Genomic DNA, 15550 nt, shown 5'->3' with positions numbered 1-15550 from the left:
CAGTGACTGACTGCTTCCTGTGTAAGGGTTGTGTCCCAGGATAGTCACCCTCCCTAACTGTGTTTGTTTTAGCGGTGTATCAATGGGTGTCAATTTATGGTCCTGTATTTGAGTGAGCTGTTGTACTGGTTGCACTTGGTGTTGTTGTGTTATTGCCACCTGCTGCTGCGGTGGTGTGTATGTCTGCAACTGTTGTTGTGGTGATACTTGCTGCTGTGTGTTGCTCTGTTGTGTCCCTGCAGTTGCTGGTAACCCTGCTGCTCCCTCATAGGCCCGTGTGGTCCCTGTTCTCCCCAGGCTGGTGGGGTGGGTCTCATTCTACATATGCGTGACATGTGTCCCAACATTCCACAAACCCAACATACAGGTGGTTTCCTGGCCTGCCATGGGAAACTCCCCACATTTTCTTGGTACCCTTGTTGCCCATTGGGGTAGTAACTCCGAAATCCTCCCCCTTGCTGTTGTGCAGGTTGACCATATCCCCTCCCTCTCAACATTCCGCCCCTTCCCCTGGTGTTGTTATAATATCCATTTCCCGGTAGCATGTACCCTCCTCCTGTGGGAGCCGTGTATGGTGGGGGTGGTGGCATCTGTTGTGTTATAAGTTGTGGTGGTTGTGGTAATGGTGCTATTTGTTGCTGTGTGGGATCTTGTGCAGCGACTACTTGCGTGGGGTTTGGCGTCATTGTTGTCGGTGTAGTTATTAGTGCTCCTTCCATGGTATACTTAGTTTTTTCTGCACTAATTTTGCCTCTTCTGCTTTCCTATCTTCTTCCTTTTGTTTCATCTTTTCTTGCCACATCCAACAGTGGTGTACTATTGTTAGTTGTATTTCCGGCCAGGCCTTAGCTTCCATTCCCACTATCTTCTTCAGTTGTCTTTGTACTGCCTCCGGAAGCCCATGTACTAGTATGTGGTAAAAAATTGCCGGTGCCTTGTCCCATTGCTCTCTAGTTTCCAAGCGCCACTTCTCCTGAATCTCCTGGATATAATCAACAGGATCTTCATTCTCACGCATCTTGCGTGACGTAATTGCTTCTATATCTGATGTGGCTGGGTACTGCACTCTCAGGGCTTGCCATAATGCATGCCTGCAGTTCGCAAATGGCGCCCTGTTATGTGACGTGTTTGTTATTGTAACTCCGGGGAATCCTACCCTCTTCCAAATGTCGTCTGCCGTGTCCCCCAATATCGATATTAATAGATCCTTCACATCTCCCACTGCTAGTTTCTGTCCTGCGGTGTGTTTTTCCATCTCGTATATCCATTTCCCCGCTCCTCCGCTTAGTGATGGGAGCATGCACTTTATATTCTCCTTATCAGCATGCTTCCAAGGGACATATTGTGGTCTAACCCCTCCCCTCTCCAATAGTGGCATTAAATTGTACCCCATCTGTCCCCCTAGTTGTCGCGGGGTGGAATCCGTGTACTCCTCCTCTTCCACTGTGTCAAGTAAATCTGCTGCCATATCTATATTACCGCTGCTTGTCGTATCTTCTCCTTCATTTCTCCCCCCTCTCCTATTCCTCTCTTGGTTTACTGCAGGTGTGCATGGCCGTTCTTCCTGCCTGCGTCCTGCGTCCTGGGAGGTCTCTGAGCCTGCCGATGTATGGTGTGTGTTCAGGTGCAGGTGTGGGTGGGCGTGTTGGGCGTAATGATGTGGGTGTAACTGCACGTGTTGGTCCTCCTACCACTTCTCTTACCTGCTCCTCACTTCCCTTCACTTCTTCCTTCTTCTTACATGCCCATGGTGATTCCCCGTTAGCGCGTGTGATGTACAATTTATCTAAGCTCTCCCTACCACTGCTTCTTCCTTCTCCCCCCACTCCCTCTTCTTCTTCGCTGCAAAATTCATCCAGAAGCGACAACCCCCAATCTGTCCTTTCCCCCCTAATTGTCACCGTTTTTAAGTCTATTAAATCCGTTCCTTCCTGTTCTCCTCTACCCGTTACTCCCCTTTGCGCTGATGTTGTAGCTACTTCCGCATCCCGACGCACATATGTTCTTACCCCACTCCCCCCTTTCCTCTCTTTTCTCTCCTCTTCCTTCTTTTCCACTATTTCACCACCTAGTTCCTCTTTTCTTTTTCAATTCCTCCATCACCTCACTACTTACATTCTCTAATATCCGTTCTTCCTCTCTCCTCCTTTCCCATTTCTCTTTCTCCCTTTCTAATATGCTTTCTCTTATTTTACCTTCTTCGTATTTCCTGGTGCTCTCAGAGAGTATTTTCTTCTTCCATAGTTCCATTTCCTTTTCTTTCTCTTCATCCTCTCTCTTCCTGTCACGCTGTGCTGCTCGGGATACCCTTTCTGCTATTGCCTTCATCCTCTCCGCTTCCCTCTTCCTTTCTTCAGTTCGCTCCTTCATTCTCTCTAACTCATCCCTACTTTCCTTCCTTTCTGTCACGTCCTCCCGACACTTACCCGGCACCATCCGTTCCCATACCCACCACCCACACCAACGGGGAAAACACGGCAGGCGGGATGTCCGGGGGGGGCAGTACCACCTCCTTCCGCCCATTTCCATGTTGGCGCTTGCCCTGGCGCCTCATTCATGCCCGACGGCGCCGGGGTCGCTAGCTCCAGCTCCCGCGCACGGGAGAACTAGATCGCGTCTCGCTCAGACGATCACGTGACTAGTCACGGGATCGTCTGTAGCCGACGCCGGCGTCCACATTGGACAAGCACCAATCACGGATGGAGTCCGACCTCACGTGACGCTCCTGTACGGTCATGTGACCTGTCATGTGATCTGACTTCCTTCAAAAGAAGCTGAGAGGAAACACTCAGTGCTTCACAGCTGTTTCAACCAGAGACCTGTTCGGCATTACCCTCTTTCGTCTTGCTACTGTTTGGAACTCGACCACGGAACGTTACTTGGACTTGTCTTGGATTCTCCTTTGGATTCGACGTATTCTTCTGGACCCTTGGAACTCCCCCCCCCTGTCTGGCCCTGGATTTGCTCTGGATTATCCTTCTGTCTTGGCGAACTTTGAACCACACAACTCTTGTCTACCACGTTTTGTCTCCTGAGTCATTTTGGGTTCATCACCTGGACCTTGGATGGACTTGACATCTGGTCCCGTTCTGATTACAGGTGTGAGTTGGAGGAACTGCAGTACATCCCAGCCTGCTGTTGGTCTTCCCTCGTTGTCTATTCAGGTTTTCCCACCTGTTCTATCATCCCCAGGGTAAGCTGTGTCATTTATCCTTGTTTGCTTGTACTGCCATTATTGTTCAAAGTATACCTGATCCTAACCTTTGCCTTACAGCACTCAGGGGTCCTTCCGGTGTTCCCAGTATCCGACTGACGACGCCACTCATCACCTGTGGCCTCAAAGATTGCTAGGGCAGTATACTTTACCTGCTCGAGCGATACTTGGGGACGGAGGTAATCTATAGCTGCACGACCATCAAGGCGGATCACCAAGATCAGAACAGACTGTGAAGCCTATTGGTCGTCCAGCGATGGACACCTCATCCGGGGACCCCGTGACGGCTTTAATGCAGGCAGTGACAGCACTCCGGGCCGACATGGCAACCGCTACTGCAACACTACGCGCTGACATGACCGCAGCCACCACAGCATTACACCATCGCCTCGACACGGTATTAAGTGCACGTCAGCCCTTACCTGCAGAAGCTGCATTTGACGAAGCCAGTCCTCCCCAAAATCCTCCTCCTGTCATACCCCCTTCCTTCCCGGCCGCTCCTGTGGTGATACAAAACCCTTTTCCCTTGGCTGCTCCCGAAAGATACCAGGGAGACCCAAAGAAATACCGCACTTTCATCAATCACTGTAAACTACATTTCATGTGTCGTCCTCGGGCTTTCCCCGATTCTGTATCAAAAGCAGCCTTTCTTCTCTCCCATCTATCCGGGGTAGCCGCTACATGGGCCAATCCATTGCTGGAGAACAACCACCCTGCGTTGTATGATTTTGAGTTACTAACCCAAGAGATGGCAAAAGTATTCGACACCAGGCACAAAGCACAGTCTAGAGACATGGAACTCCTAGATCTCACGCAGGGTCGGTCAACCCTCATAGAGTACATCACCAGGTTCAACCAGTTGTCTGCTGAGACCTCCTGGCCGGAAAATAAAAAGGCTGTGGTATATTACCGGGGTTTATCTGGGGTCATGAAAGATGCCTTATCTGTAGTGCCTACGCTTCCCACAGTATATGCTGATTTGGTAGATCTAACGTTACAAGTTGATGCCAGACGATCGGAGCGACGCGGGGAAGGCCCCTCCTCGCTACCATTGCCATCCACAGCCAGTGCTACTCCCGAACCCATGCAGATAGGCGGGATCCGCAGCCCTATCTCACATGTTGAACGAGAGCGCAGGAGAACGGACAATGCCTGTTTTTACTGCGGTCTCCCCGGGCATTTTGTAAAAGAGTGCCCTCGCCGCCCAAAAAACAGAAATCCGGGTTTTCAGAAGGCTCGCCCCTAAGATCAGAGGTGGGAGCGAGTACTATCCGGAATACCTCTGAACCTACCTTCGGTCCTGTGCGACCCATTATAGTTCAGGCCTTTCTGAACCATGCCACAGGTTCTCACGCAGTGTCAATAGTGATAGACTCAGGTGCTACAGGCTGCTTCATCGACATAGCATTGGCCCATTCACTGGACCTGCCTTTGGTCACGAAGAACTGTCCCGAACCGGTCCAGGCGGTGGATGGTACTTCTCTTACCTCTGGTCCAATCCGGCAACAGACAGCCCCATTAGAGCTGATCGTTCAGGAAAACCACAAAGAAACGATCTCCTTTGATCTCATTTGCACTCCTCAGTTTGGAGTAATTTTAGGTATTCCTTGGCTAAGGCTGCACAATCCCCTCATCAACTGGGGGACGGGTCGGGTTTCATTCGAATCCGAAACATGTCAACACTACTGCCTACTGGCAACACCCCAGTTCTCCAGTCCCGCGGGAATCTTGGGTAGCGTCACTTCCATGGCTATAGGAGACAGCACTGATCACCATGATACACACACAGTAGGGACTATCACGGGTGGGATACCTGCCGTTTACCACGATTTCCAGGCGGTATTTGACAAAAGATCAGCAGAAGGCCTACCCCCGCATCGACCTTACGACTGTCCTATCGACCTGATTCCTGGCGCATCTATCCCGAAGGGTCGTATCTACTCCCTGACGCAGGTGGAAGAGCAAACCTTGCAGGAGTATATCCAGCAGGCTTTACGGTTAGGTCATATTCGCCCATCGACTTCTCCGGCTGCAAGCCCTATATTCTTCGTTCCGAAGAAGGAAGGGGACCTCCGTCCCTGTGTCGATTATAGGCGCCTGAATGCTGTTACTGTGAAGAACCGCTACCCCATACCTCTGATCACTCCCTTACTAGACAAACTCACCCATGCTACAATTTACACCAAACTCGACCTCCGCGGGGCATACAATCTTATTCGCATACGTGACGGTGATGAATGGAAAACGGCCTTCTGCTCACGACAAGGCCTATTCGAGTACACTGTCCTGCCTTTTGGTCTATGTAACGCCCCGGCTACCTTCCAACATTTCATGGACGACATTTTCAATGATATCTTAAACACTTATGTAGTCGTTTATCTAGACGACATACTGGTGTTCTCCACCTCCCTTGATGTACACAAAACATGTCAGGGAAGTATTGCCGCGACTACAAAACAACGCCCTTTATGCCAAGCCCGAGAAATGTTTGTTCCATACCAATCAAGTCGAATTCCTGGGGTTCCATATCTCGCCCAAGGGACTCTATGAATCAAACCAAGGTTCGGGCGATCGACGAATGGCCGATTCCGACCAATCTCAAGCAGTTGCAGTCATTCCTGGGCTTCGCGAACTTTTATCGGAGATTCATATCAGGGTTTTCTTCGGTGGTGGCTCCACTCACGGCACTCACTAGCCCTACTGTCCCCTATGTATGGTCCACGGCTCAACAATCTGCTTTCGATTTACTGAAAACCCTGTTCACCACCGCTCCGGTATTACAGCACCCTGATCCCGACCTTCCGTATATTCTAGAAGCAGATGCCTCTTCTTATGCATTAGGTGCAGTGTTATCCCAGACCTGTCCTACCACCAACTGTTTGCATCCAGTAGCATTCCACTCCCGCAAGTTTACGACTACCGAACTACACTACACGGTGACAGAAAAGGAACTGCTGGCTATTAAGGATGCACTACAGGTCTGGAGACATCACCTTCTAGGTGCCAAGCATCAAACCACAGTGTTTACTGACCATAAAAATCTCCAAGACCTTGCTTCCTTGAAATGCACAAACAGTCGCCAGGTTAGGTGGCATCTTTTCTTTGCCGCGTATGATTTTGTGGTCAAACACAGGCCCGGTGTTGGTCACGGTAAAGCTGATGCCCTGTCCCGTTCACCTGGGGGGGAGACCCTTCCCTTTTTTCCGGACACCCTGTTGGGAAAGAACCATGTAATCTGTCTATGCACACCGACTCCCTCCTTGTTGTCAACTATTCGCCAATGGGCCTCTCAGTATCCGCAATCACTGGCGGAATGGGACCCGGTCATGCAGGATGGGCTGCCTTTTGTTCATGGGGGTAAACTCCTTCTACCCACAAGTGAGACCCGGAACCAAGCGTTGACCTGGTCCCACGACGCTGCCATCAACGGTCACCCCGGACAACTCCGCACCTTGGACCTCCTTAAACGTTGGTGCTGGTGGCCTACGATGAAGCGTGACGTGCGTGACTACGTCAATACCTGTGCGGTGTGTGCCCAGGGCAAATCGCGCAGGGGTCAGCCCTTGGGTCTTCTCCTTCCTCTCCCGATCCCTCCACGACCTTGGCATACGGTCTCCATGGATCTGGTCACTGATCTCCCTCGCACACATGGGTTTGACACTATTTGGGTCGTAGCTGACTCGTATACCAAGTTTGCACGTTTTATACCCTGTAAGGGGATACCTTCTGCCCCAGTTTTGGCTAAACACTTCTTCAAACATGTATTCTGTCTTTTCGGATTGCCCCATGTGTTGGTCTCTGATCGTGGTTCCCAGTTCACTTCCCGCTTTTGGCGGGCCCTTACCGCTCTGTTGGGCATTGATGCCCGGTTTTCCTCTTCGTATCACCCGGAGAGTGATGGTCAGACTGAAAGGGTCAACCAAACGTTGGAGCAGTATCTGCGCTGCCTGACACTGCAATACCAAGATACATGGCTCAATCTACTCCAGCTTGCGGAGTTTGCCTACAACAATGCTCTGCACTCGGCTACTGGTCACTCACCTTTCTTTTCCCTCTACGGTCAGCATCCTCGTACCCTCCCCATTCCTGACTTTTCCTCTTCCAACACCTTCGCCGCATCGGCTTGTGCCCGAGACCTTGTATCTGTCCACGCTCATACCTTGGTCCACCTACGTGAGGCGCAGGCTTCCATGAAGGCGGCTGCTGACAAAAAGAGGGCTGTTCCGCCCGTTTATGGGGTGGGGGATAGGGTTTGGCTGTCCACTCGTCACCTACATATTCCTGGCTGCCGCAAGTTGTTGCCCCGATTTGTGGGTCCTTACAGTGTGGTCAAGGTTCTGAACCCGGTGGCGTTGCGTCTGGCGGTGCCCTCCGCCTGGCGGATCCACCCGGTTTTCCACATTTCTCTCCTTAAGCCTTGCCCTGATCCTACCCGCTTGGTTTCTCCTCCTGCTCCTGTCTCTGTCTCTTCTCCCGATGTCTATGAGGTCCGGGCTATCTTGGGTTCTCGTGTCCATAGGGGTGTCCTGCAGTACTTGGTGGACTGGTTGGGTTATGGCCCTGAGGATCGGTCGTGGGTTGCTTCCCGGGATGTTCATGCCCCCCGTCTGTTGGCCCGTTTTCATCGTGACAATCCTTCGAGCCCACGTGGTCGTGGGCCTTTGGGGGGGGGGCTCTGTCACGTCCTCCCGACACTTACCCGGCACCATCCGTTCCCATACCCACCACCCACACCAACGGGGAAGACACGGCAGGCGGGATGTCCGGGGGGGCAGTACCACCTCCTTCCGCCCATTTCCATGTTGGCGCTTGCCCTGGCGCCTCATTCATGCCCGACGGCGCCGGGGTCGCCGGCTCCAGCTCCCGCGCACGGGAGAACTAGATCGCATCTCGCTCAGACGATCACGTGACTAGTCACGGGATCGTCTGTAGCCGACACCGGCGTCCACATTGGACAAGCACCAATCACGGATGGAGTCCGACCTCACGTGACGCTCCTGTACGGTCATGTGACCTGTCATGTGATCTGACTTCCTTCAAAAGAAGCTGAGAGGAAACACTCTGTGCTTCAAAGCTGTTTCAACCAGAGACCTGTTCGGCATTACCCTCTTTCGTCTTGCTACTGTTTGGAACTCGACCACGGAATGTTACTTGGACTTGTCTTGGATTCTCCTTTGGATTCGACGTATTCTTCTGGACCCTTGGAACTCTTGACCCCCCTGTCTGGCCCTGGATTTGCTCTGGATTATCCTTCTGTCTTGGCGAACTTTGAACCACACAACTCTTGTCTACCACGTTTTGTCTCCTGAGTCATTTTGGGTTCATCACCTGGACCTTGGATGGACTTAACATCTGGTCCCGTTCTGATTACAGGTGTGAGTTGGAGGAACTGCAGTACATCCCAGCCTGCTGTTGGTCTTCCCTCGTTGTCTATTCAGGTTTTCCCACCTGTTCTATCATCCCCAGGGTAAGCTGTGTCATTTATCCTTGTTTGCTTGTACTGCCATTATTGTTCAAAGTATACCTGATCCTAACCTTTGCCTTACAGCACTCAGGGGTCCTTCCGGTGTTCCCAGTATCCGACTGACGACGCCACTCATCACCTGTGGCCTCAAAGATTGCTAGGGCAGTATACTTTACCTGCTCGAGCGATACTTGGGGACGGAGGTAATCTATAGCTGCACGACCATCAAGGCGGATCACCAAGATCAGAACACTTTCCCTCCTCCTTCCTCGTGCCTCTTTCTCGAGCTTCTTAATCAGTGCACTCCGCTCATCCCTTAATTCAGCCAACCGTTCCTCCAACATCTCCTCCTCTTCTTGTGACAGCTCTCCTTCTCTTGTGTTGTTCTCCTCACCCCCTATTCCAGTGCTACCTGCATCGTCCTTATTCATTCTCCTCACCACCTCTTTTTCTTCTCCTGTTAATGTCCCTCCCAGCTTTAAGAGCACCTGCGCTGCTACCCACTCGTCTTGTCCTATGTTTGAAATGTGCTCTTTGCTGTTCTTCCTTCCCTTTGTGCGCACCTGCGTGCAATTCGGACCTGCCGTGCTTGTCACCCCCCCCCCCCCCCCGGTAGCTACCTGTAGCTGTATATGGTGGAGGGCTGTACGTGGGGTTCGAGTACCCCTCAGCTGCCTTCAGTTGTTGCCTTGCTGCTTCTCGTAGCTCCGTCACAGGATATAACCCACCTTCCTCCTTCTTCACTACCTTCGCTAGGGGCATGTCTTCTGTCCCTTCCTTCTTTACTTCTACTTCATGTACAGTACCAGGCTTTTCATTCCCCTTCCTGTCTCTCCCCGCGCACTGCGCGTTACTGGTCACCCTTTCCCCGTTTCCTTCTTCCTCCTTAATCTCCTTCCCCTCCTTTGTTTCTTCGCTCCCTTTCCCTTCTGTCGTCCATTCCACGGTGAACATTCCGGTTGGCCCTGGCCGGAATCCCTGGAACATCCTCCATAACTTAAACACCTCCATGTGATGTGCCAACTTCTTCCCTTTGTACGTGTTGTGTATGTGTGTTAGCAGTGAGTGTTGGACTTATGGGTCAAAACTGCCGTTAGGCGGGCATGGTGTCGTCATTTTGTTGTCTGTTCCTTGTGTCCATTCTATGCTATATTTGATGAGTTTTTCCCTATGGGGTCACAGCGTTTTACAAATATGTTGGAGGGGGTAGTCAGAGTGTTCCCCCACCCTCCCGATCCCGACCCATATGACATGGTTACACTGTGCTTTTAACTCCCCTCAGCCGTCGTTACCTGGCCCCGTAGATTGGGGACTTTCGACCGTCAGCTAAAAGGTAAAACAACCAAGTATAACAATTACAAATATACAGTCCTTTTCCTGTTTGTTTTCTTCCTTGATACCGTTGGTACGGCCCCCTGCGGCCACGGTGCACAAAGCCCCCTGTGGCTGCGTGCCCTGTGTGACGTGCTTGTACAGCCGCCCCACCTTTTCCACTCCTCTGCTTCTTCCACCTCACTCAGCGTGGCCGGCGTTCTCCGTGCACGGTCACTTCCCCCTTTCCACCCTTCCTGTATTTCGGGTGGCCGGCGGTCTCCGTGCGCACCCTCCCCACCACGGTTTTACTGCCCTTGTCCTCGGCTTACTCCCCCACCACCCTTCAACAACGCGATCTGGTCAAGGTGTCCTATGAAGGCCCTACGGGTGACGTCACCAACCTCTACCAACTACTACCGGTAAGATCTTTACACTTCAAGAGAGCGCGCAATAAGTTTTAACTTCTTGTCCCCGTTAACCCCACAACTGTCCTCTTGTTATGCCTGGAACAAGGTAACCAACAATACCCTCTTATAATCGGACTGCGACACGCTACGTCGCCTCACGTGTGACACGCTCCTCGCCGGGAGGGCTTAACCAGTCAATTATCTTCCGTACTTGGCAACAATCTAGCTACCTCCTACAGGAAAACGTCATCTATCTATCGAGTTTCACTGCTCGATCAATAGCGATCCTCATCTACTGATTGATCGAAAATGCCAATTCGTAGGAAAGCCACACACACCCCCTCTACAGGTGCCCACGATCTAGACCAATCAGTGTCTACGAGCAACCGCACGTGGTGCCTTCTGGCTCCACCCACCCTGCTTCCGTGATGTGGTAGAGGACGGCCCTCGTGCCTGTCCCGTTACCGCTCACTCGTCTATCAACACTTATTGGTCAAATCTTCGCCACACTGTAATAACGCCTCCCGCTGCCCTTATTACAACTCCTCCCCCCCCTCATGATTTCACATTGCTTGTTGGGTGTGTCATACTCACCAAGTTCTCTTGATGAGGGGCCGCTCGACTGCGTGCACCCCTCCAAGCGGCTCGCCACCTCCCCTCGTCTGGACCATGTCTGGACACTCTCCAACCGCAGGCGGGATACTTCTCAACCGGCTGCTGAGGGCCAATATCCGGATTGCGCCGACCGGTCTTCTCGCAGTTCCGCGATGGTCCTGTAGTCCTCAAAAGGGGGCAGCGGTAGAAGGGGCCGCGCCGCCGGGCCTCCTCGCAACGGGAGGCCTTGGAAAAAGAAAAAAGAAAAAAACTGAAAGGGTAGACCTTAAACAGATCTCAGCAGTGCCTCCAACTTGTCGGGGTGATTATCCCGGGGTCGGCAGAGCCGTCTGCGGACCTCTGGGCTGAGAGGCCCCAACTCCTCCCGTTCTTCCCAAAATTAGTATGAGACACACACAAGGAGCAAGGTGGTTCTGCTGTTTATTATAACAACCGCAGGGATGGGTCTTGGATCGTACGCGTCCGTCCAGACTCTCAATCTTAGTGGGGCTCGCAGGCCCTTTTTTACAGCAGTATGACGCGCTACTTGCGTCACCTGGGAAAGTTAGCAAAAAACCTATTGCCACTTCTGATTGGTTCCCTGAGTGGTAGGGTTAGTATAGGATACTTATAGAGAAGGATATTAGTGGTTAAGGATGAGTCAGGTGGTATACTTGGGCTGTCCCTACTATTAGATACTTGGAAATCGATACAAGAAGACCCCTGATGATTGGCTAATGTTAGTGGCGTCAGTGATGAGTCCCCCTGTGTTCTGATTGGTCCTCTCGCCAGCCCCCAAGCCTGGGACCATCGCCGTTCCCAGCTCGCGGTGTACCTGTCATTAGCAACAATGTGCAACTATGTGTTTGTGCAGACAACGTACGGGTCTGCTCATAGACTTGTGGGCAGGCAGTTCCATCGCCGTAGGTGTCCATCTTGCCGCTTCGCTGTTGCAACCTGTGTCCCAGACGTGGGACCCAGGCGACTTCTGTCTCGTGGGTCTGGCACCTTGTCAGATCGGCTTGGTCACATGTGGAGAGACCGTAGCTGGAGCAGAATTCTGCACATTAAATTTGTATTTCGTTTCTGTGGGCTTGGCTTTTTTACAGGTGTAACCTTGGCGCCAGCCTGGTAGCATGCGAGTTGTAACATCGTGGCCTTGGCTATGAGCTCTCGCTGGGGCTCGTTCTGCATGATCATCACTTGTAATCTTGCTCTGTGTTACGCTCACCTGACTCCCACGGAGGCGCTGGCCTGGTTCGCGCTGCTGTGACCTCTTCTAAGGTGATGCGCAGGGTTCGGAAGACGGACTGGACCGGGCCCCCAAATCTGGCTTGTCTGGCTCGCAGAAGTATCCTTCAGTAGGCGAAAATAGGGGATTAACTGTCTGCGGGGTAATGCAATCGGCCTCCCACTTTCCCCTCTCACCCTCCTCGAAACCCTTCTGTGATTCCTCGTAGCGTCTCACCTTAGGGTCTGGAAGGACGAGCTCTCCATCCTGCTTCTGATGCATGGGCGCGTTGGTATCCAGTTACTTCACTGGATTTTCGGATTGGTGAGAACCAAACTTGCTTGGCTTCCAGGTACGTTTTTTGATAAGAGGTTCCCCTTGTGTCCATGCATTAATGTACTAATGCTAGTGTCTTTTTCCCCATAGGGGCCGGGGTACGGAATGCCGGGGAACAGGCACCGACCCGAGATGAGACGTGAAATCCTTGTAGAAATCAGGTAAGTCTTTAATGAGCGTTTTTTGGTAATGTCTTTTCATCCGCTCATTAACGCTGATGTCTCTTTTTCCCCTTAGGGACTGGGGTCCGGAAATGCCAGGATGCGGCGCGGACCCAAAATGAAGAGGGAATGAATCAACAGGTAAGTCTTAACATGGAGATTTAGCTTTCCTTATTCCCTTCTCTCTCTCACCTTTTGTTCTGGTCTTTTTCTCCCTAGGCGCTAGGGCGTGACTGCGAATCCGGATGATCGCTGCTGAACATGGAGGCGCCCTGTAAAGGTGAGTGGAATGCGGCGCTGCAGCGATCGACGCGATGAGCTTTTAAATAAAAGTCTTCCTTTTCAGGATTGTCGGCGAGATGTCTCCGGGATGCGGATTTAGCAGGTAAGGACTTTTCCTTCTTCTGTTCTCTTCTTCTCTTCCTTTGCAGGTGATCCAGGATGCTGGCAGGCATGGCAGAAGTCAGGATGCAGGAGCAGACACGGTGAGCGTCCAGCTGCTAGATGCAGAACAACGCGAAGCACGTGTGGCTGTTCGGGTGGGGTTTAAATAGCCTTGGAAGAAGTTCCAGGTATGTTATCTTCCTCCAATCAGGTATGTATCCTTCCCCGGCCACGCCCGGATGGTAAATTAGTCCCACAGGTAAAGTAGTTCCTTTCAGGCCTCAAGGAGGCCGGGATCCTACAGCATGGTCTGCATCAGGTAAGTGTACCCAAGCACTCCCATAATGAGCCTGGCGCCTATGGCGCCAGGACTGATGTCTTTTATGAGCCTGGCGCCATAGGCGCAGGACACTGTTCAAAGGGCCCCTATATGGGGTTGCTGGGTCCTTCCTTGGGGACTGGATGTCCGCTTTCGGGGACGCAGGGCTTGAACCGGCTCCCCGGGAGCGGGCATCATGACACTCTGAGAGAGTTTTCATGATGAGGCTCTTGCTTGCGGCCTACTCGGGCCTAGTTCATGGGTAGTGATGCATAATCCATTGTACAGAGGTTGCGGTTTGACATGGCGTCACAAGCAGTGTTAGGTCTGCATGATGGTGTCACCACAGGGCGAGTGGTGGGGGAAGCGTCAGCAAGCGTATACGCGAGTTCTTCAAGCGTCTTGCGTTTCTGCATTACTATAAAAAGGCCTATGTGAAAAATAACAACGATGCACGTCAGTGGGTGTGGCAGTCACCTACGTCCTAGCACTGAATATGTTCTTTGTGTAGGTTGGTGTGTGAGTGACCAGTGTGCATGGTGGCACGTGTGTTCTTGGCAGTTGGCTAGGTCGTTGTGGCATCTCTAACGATGTGGATACTTGTGGCTGTTGTCTTTAGTCGAGTTCATCCATGCCACAGGTGTCGGCTTGAGTCGGACAGGCTGGTGGGCATACCCTTATGTTCCTGAATCAGGGTATTTTGTCATCTGGTAGATAGACAAACTCGTCCCGTGGGGGGTGCCTGGGCCGCTATCCTCTAGGCCATGTTCGTGATGAGATTGGGGGGAGCTTGTTCTCCCATTCTCCCACTTCAGTCGATAGAATGGAGCTGCATTAATGGGAGAGAGGGATTTCACAAATGATATAGCAAGAGAGGCCACTAAGAAAAGGGTACCAATTCCCTGGGAAGAGTGGTGGGGGGAGCAATCCCTATGTCAAGAGATAAACAGTGGAGAATATTAATGAGAGACTTGCATGAATACGAACACAAGTCGAGTGAGCCACTTAAGGGAAAACCCACTGAAACTGGGAATCCTCATACCCAAGATGGCCAAGAAGTAATGTTACCAAACCCAAAAAGGGGATAATAATCTGAGCAGCGAGAAGAAGAAAGAGACCAATAGGGGGTATTGGAAACGTATCCCTAAAGAGGGAGGAACACCCAAAGACATTTTGATTAAAATAGTGGTAGGATCAGGTAGAACTAGTTTTTAGACGGTGCTCTTATTCTTTTCAGAATTCCTGACGAGCACCTTCGTTATTTATATAGGTAGTGAACACCCACATAGCAATAGAGAAAGCTAGGCCTTATTCTTATTGTTTAATAAATAAGCAGGTGAAATGTCATCAGTGTCCGCGTCGTCCTTCTGACTGGCCACAGCATCGTATCTGCTACAACTCTTTAATGTAATAACAAGATCTAATATTACACCTGTGATGAATCAAAGGTATTCATCCCTTCTCCCCTAGGGTAAGCACTGCCCTCTTGGCCCCCCACACCCCATGTTAGATGTGGACATTTTCTTTGGGACTTCCTGATGACAGACGAGCACCTTTAGTTCCTTTAGAGAGTAGGGAAAGAAAGGCTGTTTTCTTATCATTTGAATACAAGTAAATTAGAATGTCCTCAAAAGAGTCTGAATTCTTCTCTGACCCACCACACTCCCGAGTCGTGGTCCTCTGCTGAAATTTTCCCCTTGTATACAAAGGGAGGGGGTGAATCCCCACCAGTTATCGACCAATTTCACTTCTTGACTTCTCAGGAAAATATTTGCTGCAGTTCTCTTTGGTCATTTGAATACTTGGATCGAAAATTCTGCATTGATCATTTTCAGGCAGGGCTTAGAGAAGGGGTAAGGTCTGTCGATCAGTGCCTTAGGTTATTTCTTCTGATGAACAAATGTTACGCTAAGGAATGTTAAGCTTGTTGATCTTCGTACTGCCTTCTCTACAATTCCTCATGCATACATTTGTGAAGTCTTGTTGGATTCCTCACACTTTTTTTTATCAGCAATCCCGACTGCTATACAGGGAGAATGAGGCTGTGGTGAGGTGAGGATTGGAAACCACGGTACCCATTAATGTTTTACAAGTAGAGCGACAAGCTTGTGTGCTGGCTCCAACCA

This window comes from Ambystoma mexicanum, chromosome 4q (assembly GCF_040938575.1).
Source record: "Ambystoma mexicanum isolate Mex_15411 chromosome 4q, UKY_AmexF1_1, whole genome shotgun sequence".
NCBI lineage: Eukaryota > Metazoa > Chordata > Amphibia > Caudata > Ambystomatidae > Ambystoma > Ambystoma mexicanum.
Note: the sequence above shows the minus strand (reverse complement) of the source record.